Source organism: Mus caroli, chromosome 17, assembly GCF_900094665.2.
Source record: "Mus caroli chromosome 17, CAROLI_EIJ_v1.1, whole genome shotgun sequence".
Taxonomy (NCBI): Eukaryota; Metazoa; Chordata; class Mammalia; order Rodentia; family Muridae; genus Mus; species Mus caroli.
Genome location: NC_034586.1, coordinates 44,693,944 through 44,703,008, shown reverse-complemented (window position 1 = coordinate 44,703,008; position 9,065 = coordinate 44,693,944).

Sequence of the window (9,065 nt, the reverse complement as noted above, 5' to 3'; positions counted from 1 at the left end):
TTGACACTTTGTACTTTTGGACTTTGGACTTTTGCTATGTCTGTGTGTATACGATGTGGCGATGTGGGGGGGGGGGGCTCACAAGGAGGACCGAGAGCATCTTTGTGAGGTCAGTTCTGTTCTTCCCTCTTTACTTGCCTGCAACTTTACCCACCTCGCCACACCCCTCCACCCTGGTTTTTCAAAAGATCATCTTTCCTTAGCATTGAGCACTTACTGGTTTGGTTCATCTGGACTGGCTGGCCCAGGAGAGCCCAAGAATCCTACCGAGTCTGCCTCCCCCCTAGTCCTGAGGTTACAAGTGTGTAACCTTGTAACCATGCTTGGCTTTTTATTTGAGTGCTAGAGATCAACCCCTCCAGTCCTGGTGATTGGCAAGACCTTCACAGACTGAGTCATCTCCCAACCACCAAAAGATGCTAAACTGTTAGAAGGATTCGGATTTCAAATCATGCACTAGTAATGCCAGCACTTGGGAAGCTGAGGCAGGAGGATTGGGAGTTTAAAGCTAGCCTTGGCTACATATAAAGTTCAAGGCTAGCCTGGGCTACATGAGATGCTGATAAATCTTAGAAAGGACCTGATCCAAAACTGTTGCTTTCCTTTCTTTTGTAGTCAGTAAGCAGATTGCTGCGCAAGCGTGAGAACCGGAGTTGGAATGCTCGGCGCCCAGGTAAAGAGCTCGGCAGTTCCCATGAAGACAATCGCAATACTGAGCAAGTAGAGACCGGTGAATCCTGGGAGATTTCTGCTAGCCAGTCTGCCTAATTGAAGCTCTGGATTCAGGGAAAGACCTCTGCTCAAAAACAAACAAACAAACAAAAAACCAAGATGGGAACTGATTGAGACAAACAGGTGACATGGACTGCCGGCCTCCACACAAATGTACACATAAGTGCACATACACACCACACACACACAAGTATGAAACGTGCAGGGGGTGGTTGGGAGTGTAGCTCCCCTCAGCCTGCTTAGCTCCAGCAGTGGCCAGAACACACCCTAGTGTATGACCAGTGGCACACAACAGGGCTTGCAGCAGAGGCCTGTGCCCCTCATCTCTGGATCACAAGTGCCTCTGGGAAGCCAAATGACACACACACACCCCACATCCATTGGGACACCTGACTCCCTTCTGGAGCTCACTAAGGACAAAAGCTGCTTCCTGTCTGGGTCTTGGTGACCCCCTTGAAATCCAGGCCTCTGCCTCCCAAATGCTTATTACACTATTTGCAAATCCAGGGCTGAATCTTTGAGTGAGTTTAATAAAGCAAGAGACAGATGTCATCCATCACGGGCAGGTGGGCAGGACCAATGGGTGCACTGTCTTCTGTACTTCTGGTCAACCAGTGACATACCCACACAGGCACCCCTCTGCTTTCCCACAGTTCCTGTCCTGGGTGCTCCCACTCTGTGGTCTCTCCTCAGCTCACGGTTCCCTGTCAGCAATCCCACTCTGTACAGAGAGAACAGCCAGGAGTCATGGACATCAGTAAGAGGCAGGGCTTTGACCCCAGGAAGATACTTGCGGGAGATGGAAGACATAACCTTAGCCACTGAGATAAATAACATTTAAAGCAATCGTTGATGTCATGGTGTTTTGCTTTGCTTTGCTTTGTTGTTTTGGGAGAAGGTTGGAGGTTGGGGGTGGGGTGGGGAGAGATCTCAGTGTATCCTAAGCTAACCTCAAACTCACTATGGAGCTGAGGATGGCCTTTGGATTCTTCTGCCTCACTTCTTAAGTGCTGAGATCACAGGCATGTGCTGTCATGCCTGGTTTGTGCAGTGCTTGGGAATCTAGCCCAGGCGTCTATACTCACTAAGACACACTGAGTGTTCTACCCAGACTTTTCTGGTCTTTGCAATCAAAATCACAATCAGGGCCAGCTCACACAGGGTCCACCGCACTGATTGCTCCAGTGACCACAGTCCCGAGTGATGCACTGGTAACCAACCACCTGTCACTCCGAGTCTGTCCCCAAGCCTATTCCTTCAACTGTCCTCTTACATCACTGGGGAAGAGAATCTGGCCTTCCAGTTACTCAGGCTGAAGTGCTAGAACCATGCGTGAATTCGCTCATTCTCCCACAGCTACACCCAGACCTCAGGAAACCATGACAACGATTCTTTTAAAAAAATCAAACCCTGAGGGATGCTGGAGAGATGGCTCCGCGGTTCAGAGCACTGACTGCCCTTCCAGAGGTCCTGAGTTCGATTCTCAGCAACCGCATGGTGGCTTACAACCATCTGTCATGGGATCTGATGCCCTCTTCTGGTGTGTTTGAAGACAGCGACAGTGTACCTGAGTGTTATGCCTTGTCCTCTGGCGCAATGGACTCCCTGCGTTATTTTCCTTATTGCTGAATAACAGTGCATTCCTTTAATGCCTTTAGAGGCAGATGCAGGAGGATAATCTGTAAGTTCAAGGCCAGCCTGGTCTGTGTGGTAACTTCTAGACCAGCTAGAGTTATACAGTGAGACATTGTCTCAAAAAAAAAAAAAAAAGAGGAGAAGGATGAAGAAGAGGAGGACTAAGAGGAGAAGAGGAGGAGGAGGAAGAGAAGGAAGAGGAGGAGAAAGAGAAGAGGAGGAGGAGGAAGAGGAGGAGGAAGAAGAGGAGGAGGAAGAAGAGGAGGAGGAGGAAGAGGAGGAGGAGGAGAGGAGAAGAAGAGGAGGAGGGAGAGGAGGAGGAGGACTAATCCATTACTATTGTTGAGAGGTAGGATGGCCATGCTCGCTGTGGTTCACATGTGGATGTGATAACAGAGGACAACCCTGTGGATGGATTTGGTCATTCCAGTTTTTGTAGGTAAGTTCCAAGGATGAAACAAATCATCAGATGCCACAAGCACTTTTGCCCATGGAGCTTTCTTGCTGCCCGCTTCCTCTGCTTTAAGGTAGCCTCTTGTTGTCCATGATGGCCTGGAAGTCGCTATGAAGCCCAGACTAGCCTAAATCTTGTGCGGTTCCTTGCTTCTGCTTTCCAGGAGAGCTCTCCTATTACTTATAAGCTTCTTTTTGTTGTTGTTGTCGTCGTCGTCATCATTGTTGCCGTTGCCTGAGTTTCTTGGTTTGAGATTTGTTTTGTTTTTTGTTTTTTGCTTTGTTTTTTCGAGACTGGGTTTCTCTGTATAGTCCTGGCTGTCCTGGAACTCACTCTGTAGACCAGGCTGGCCTCGAACTCAGAAATCTGCCTGCTTCAAGTGCTGGGATTAAAGGCATGCGCCACCATGCCTGGCTGGTTTGAGATTTTTGAGATTAGAGTCTCACATCATCCAGGCTAGCCCTGAGCTCCTACTAATCCTTCTGCCTCTATCTCCTGAGAGCTAGGACTCTAAGACATGAGCTACCATGCCTGCTTCCATGTCTTCGTTTCTTAGCATCCATCAGCCTCTGCCACTGGTATATTCATTGCTTATATTCAGCACTTGCCTTGGCACTTGTCCCCATTTCTCCTGGATCTGGCTGAAAGCTCCAAGGTAAAAAAAGGGACTCATAGACAGACCTCACGGAGGGAGACCATTTGTGGGAAGTAAGCTGGCCATGGTAGGCATCGTTTTCTAACTCCCAGACTAGCAAACGCCACATTGGTAGCTTGAAGTTCATGGTGGAGGACATATTGGCAGCATAGAGATTGACAAATGAGGTTTTCTTCCTAGAGAACCAGCCCACCACCGCCTCCCCAGCTCTCCGCCGGCAGTACACACAGCCTTTGAAGGGGCCTAAAAATGACTTCTCCCCGCAAAGAGTCTCACCCCTTCCCACCGGTGGAGCTGAGACTGCATGGCCTACAGATAAGGAAGGGACTCAGTGCAAAAAAATGCTGGTGGTGAGCTCCAGCTAGCTGTCTGACCATAGCTGTAGCCTACGCTGAATGGTCTATGAATGGAAGGGTGCTCAGAGATAAAATTGATCAGTGTTTTTCACTGATATATGTGAAAAACAGTTCTTTCAGGTCCTCAGACTGTAAACAGCTCTTCTGTAACTCCCGATGGCCCCATGTACCTTTTCCTAATGTGAGGTTTGAAACCACCCTCAAGGGAGATGCTGTGGCTAGTCCCACTTTACAGATAGAAACACAAGAGGTGAGATGTATCAAGTCCCCTATCTGAAATCACGTGGTAGTGAAGTTGGGGTTTGCACCTAACAGCCCAGCTGTGTCACTATGGTGCCATTGACATATATGGGCATAGAGACGAGGGTAAAGACCTCACATGTGGAAATGGGTCTGGTTTCTTCTTCTCTACACCCAGCCATAAACAGTTATGAGTCTTTCACTGTCTCTATACCACAACCTGCCCTCAAATACTGTATGTAGTCAAGGATGACCTTGAATTTACAATTCTTTGTACTCGTTGCTTCTCTCTTGCTGTCATAACACTACGACTAAAGTAACTTATAAAAGGAAGTTTGTCTGCCTTATAGTTCCACGGGGACAAGACTCCAAGATGGTGAGAAAGTTGGGCAGCAAGCCCCAGACATGTTGGCTGGGGCAGGAGACTGAGAGCTCACCTTTGAAGGAAGCACAAAGCAGAGAGAACAAACTAAAAATGGAACAGGCTTTTTGACACTCAAAGCCCACATCCAGTAATATACTTCCTCCAGTCAGGCCATACCTCCTGAACCTTCACAAAGAGTGTCATCAACTGGGGACTGTCTTCAAATCTGTGAGCCTATGGGGGGCATTCTAACTCAAACCCTGTCTCCCCATCACAGGGCTGGGATTATAAACCACGCCCAGATTTCGGCTCACTGGCGATGAACCTAAGGTCTTCTTTTTTTTTTTTTTAATAAATTTATTTATTTATTATATGTAAGTACACTGTAGCTGTCTTCAGATACACCAGAAGAGGGAGTCAGATGGTTGTGAGCCACCATGTGGTTGGCTGGGATTTGAACTCTGGACCTTCGGAAGAGCAGTCGGGTGCTCTTACCCACTGAGCCATCTCACCAGCCCCGAACCTAAGGTCTTCTATATACCGAGCTATATGCCCACCCCACGAGGTCCTCTTTATATGTAACTCTCCATGGACCATGCATAGAGCCCAGGTCCCCAAGTGTCACCAATACAGCTGTTGTGCCTGTTGGACAGTCTCCCCAGTGGAAGCCACTTTGCCAAGTAATATATAATTCCCTAAGGCATTTTCTCTTCTGTCTTCCCACCCCCAAACCCCTTTACATCCTAGTCCTCAAAGCCACTCTGTCATTCCAGAGTCTTAGTCTATGAGGACAGGGCCAGAGTCGACAAAGCCAGACCCTGGAAGGTCAAGGCAGGCCCGGGAGCTTCTGTGCAAATTGACTTCAACCTTTCTTTTGTCCCCTGCTTCTTGTTGCAGGTCCCTCCGCTGTCTTCTGCTCCCTGGATCCTTTACTCCTGCCTGTGTGGGTCTCTTGGGTATCCCGCCCTTAAATCGTCTATTCGCCTTGCTTCTGTCTGTGTCTGCTTTTGTCTCTCTTCTGGTCCTTCTCTTTAGTGGCAAGGGTGTGTGGGGTTTTGTTTTGTTTTGTTTTGTTTTGTCTCTGCTTTGTGGCTGTTCCTGTGTCCCTGTATGCTTCTTCTCTCACTTCCCAACATCCTGGAATGTGTGCATTGGGTATGTGTGTGTTTGTGTGTGTGTGTATGTTTGTGTGTTTGTGTATGTGTGTATGTGTATGTATGTGTGTTTGTGTGTATTGTGTTTGAGTGTATTATGTGTTTGTGTATGTGCGTGTTTTGTGTATATGTGTGTATGCGTGTGTTTGTGTGTGTATGTATGTGTTTGTGTATATGTATGTGTATGTGTGTGTGCACTGTGTGTATGTGTATATATGTGTTTGTGTGTGTATTTGTAGGTATGCGTGTGTTTGTGTATGTGTGTGTCTTGGTCTCAGGTTCCACCTTGAAGTTCTTTCTGCCTCTGCCTCTGTTTGTCTGTCTGTCTGTCTACCTGAGGCTTCATGTGTCTGTCTTTAGGGTTCTCTCGGGGGGGTCTCTTCCTGGCAGTATTCGCTCAGTTCATCATGGCTGCTCTCTGGGGACCCCCACTTACCCCTCCCAAAGTTCACTGCCTTGTCAAACGGAGCTAATCTCCTGCGGGAGGAGAAAGCTTCATTCACACTGGGGCGGGTGGAGGGGTTAAGGGGGGGAGGGCAGAGGAGGAGGGGGAGGACCCAGGGCTGCAGCCTGAAAACACCCCGGCCTATAATACTGCTTTTGTTCTAGGCTGATGGGAGGGGTGGTGGGGGAATGAACGAAGGGGGATATTAAAGGAGCAGGTGAAAGACTTGTCTTCAACAGCCATAGATAAGCGCTCACCCCTTCTAATCTGACTAAGGCCTATTATCTTCCCGCCACAGTCATTACTATTAATATTAAACACCCCCCAACCCAGCTTAAAAAACAACTTGAAAGCTCTGGCTCCCGCCTCCTTCCCAGACACCTCCCACAGTACTTGACCACCAACCCAGGCTCCCAGACCCCACAGCCCTTGAACTTCCCCATGACCTTCAGCCCCAAAGCCTCCTTTTTTGCCTTCCCTCTCTTCAGCTTTAATAATCAACTCCTTCTCCCTCTAGTGAACCCCCATCTTGGCTTTATTTCTGGAGAGTTCTCTGTACCCCAGTCCTCTTCTCTCCCCTAGAATGGGAGACAGAAAGTGGGAGGCTTGTCCCCCCTGATTGACAGCTATCAAAATTGACTGTGTATTTACATGGGTAAGTTTTCTAATCCTGTGAGCCTCAGTTTCTCACCTCTGAAATGGGAGGAAGACGTAGTCGCTACAGCTAAGAGCTGTTTTGAGGGTTATGCGAGTAAATGGATGTTCAGATCCGTTTTTTACCCTATACCCAACGCAGCGGTCTCAATCTGTTCATTGTAGGGCTGATGAGATGGCTCAGCGGTTAAGAGCGCCGACTGCTCTTCCAAAGGTCCTGAGTTCAAATCCCAGCAACCACATGATGGCTCACAACCATTCGTAATGAGATCTGACACCCTCTTCTGGTGCATCTGAAGTGTATTTACAGTATATTTACATATAATAAATAAATAAATAAATAAATAAATAAATAAATAAGAAAAAAATCTGTTCATTGTATTTAATTTAGTTTTTAACTTTTTATTAATGTGTATATGAGAGGCAGAAAGAGAACAGGGGTGGGAGAGCACTCATGGGCCTTGGCGCATATGTAAAAAAATGAGAAGACAGTCGCATGGAGACACTCACCTTCCCATGAGTCCCAGGGATCAAGAACTATCAGGTTCTAGCAGCAAACAGCTCTACCCACTGAGCCATCCTGCTTGTCCCCAATTTAGACTTAGCAGGATCTCATTCTTTAGCCCTGGTTGTCCTGGAACTTAAAATTTAGGCCAGACTAGCCTGGAATTCACAGAGATCCACCTGCCTCTGCCTTCTGAGGGCTGAGATGAAAGGCAGACGCCATCAGACCTGACTTTGTTTTAGTTTTGAGACAGGGTCTTTACCCAGGTATCTGAGTCTGGCCTTTAACGTTAGGATCTTCCTTCATGAGACTTCTTAGTATCAACATTACAGCCACAGGTTGTCATCCCAGTTAAATCCTAACATCTTACATATCGTGTGTGTGTGTGTGTGTGTGTGTGTGTGTGTGTGTGTGCATATATGAATGTGTATGGTTCTGAGGATCAGTCAGAAAATTCCACATGGGCCAGGTAAGCCCTCAATCACTGAGATATCCCCATCCTTGGTGTCTTATATCTCTGCTTAATGAGTTAACTTTACCTGTATCTGCTTGGATGAGTTTATGTGCATCCCATGCATGCAGGATCATTCAGCAAAGAAAGAGGTGCTGTGTCATCTACTCTATATTACCCAGCTCCTGGTACACAATAGACAAAAGAGGGATCAGGAGATGGAGAGGTTTGGGGTTTAGGAGGTTCACGTTATCTATGGGGTAGATGTCACCTTCTGCCATGACCTACTGAGGTTCTCTTGCACAGGGCTTCGGGCTGGAAAGGACCTCGGGCAGATGGGGAGACTGTGCCCCATGAGCCCAAGCTGCAGTTAGACTGTCAGCGTGAATCCTGGCACTGTTACTAGCTGTGTAACTTCAGGCAATGTATACACCTTCTCTGAACTTCAGTTTCTTCCTCTAAGAAATGGAAAAGGTGTGAAGAATGAATGCACATAAAGAATGCACATAAAGAATGCACATAAAGAATGCACATAAAGAATGAATGCACATAAAGTGCTTGAACTCAGGGTCAGAGGGATGGCTCAGTGAAATCCTCTCCCACACTACCCCCCCACCCCGCCCCAAGATTGGGTTTTTCTGTGTAGCCCTGGTGTTCTGGAGCTCTCTATCTGTAGACCAGGCTGGCCTCGAACTCAGAGATCTGCCTGCCTCTACCTCCCAAACGGTGGGATTCAAGGCATGTGTCACCACTGCCTGGTGTGAAAACCTGTCTTAAACGAAAAAAGAAAAAAGAAAATCAAAAAGGACTGAACAAACGAAGGAAGGAAAGGTGTCTAGCCTATAAGTCCTGTCCTGGGATCTCTCCATCGTTCCTCACAAGTAAACATCACTTTTGTTCATCTCCAACCCAGGGTGAGAGACCTGTCAGGCAAAGAGATCTTATAAGTAAAAGAGAGCCAAAGTGGAGTCAGCTGATCTGCCTGTGTCCCCCCGCCCCTGAATTGCAGGCACACTCTGTTCCCCTTATACACCATGAGCTAGAAGGGGGTGGGAGGGTCATTCTTGCCTCTCACCGCACTGTGCAGAGCTATACACAGAGGGTTAGGACAGACATAGCTGGCTGGCAGCTGGACTAGGGCCAGGATCTTGTCACCTACTTGGTAAGAGCCTCACCAAACACACACCAGAAGCCGGATGCTCTCTGTTTTGTCCCCTACTGGCTGAGCCATTTAGCACCCAACCCAGCAGCACCTCAGTCTATTGTGGTATACATCAGAGCAGAAGGGGATCCAAGTCCAGATGACAGTCACCTTCCACACAGCCTTTCTTTCTTTTTTTTTTTTTTTTTTTTTAGGTTTTTCGAGACAGGGTTTCTCTGTATAGCCCTGGCTGTCCTGGCACTCACTTTGTAGACCAGG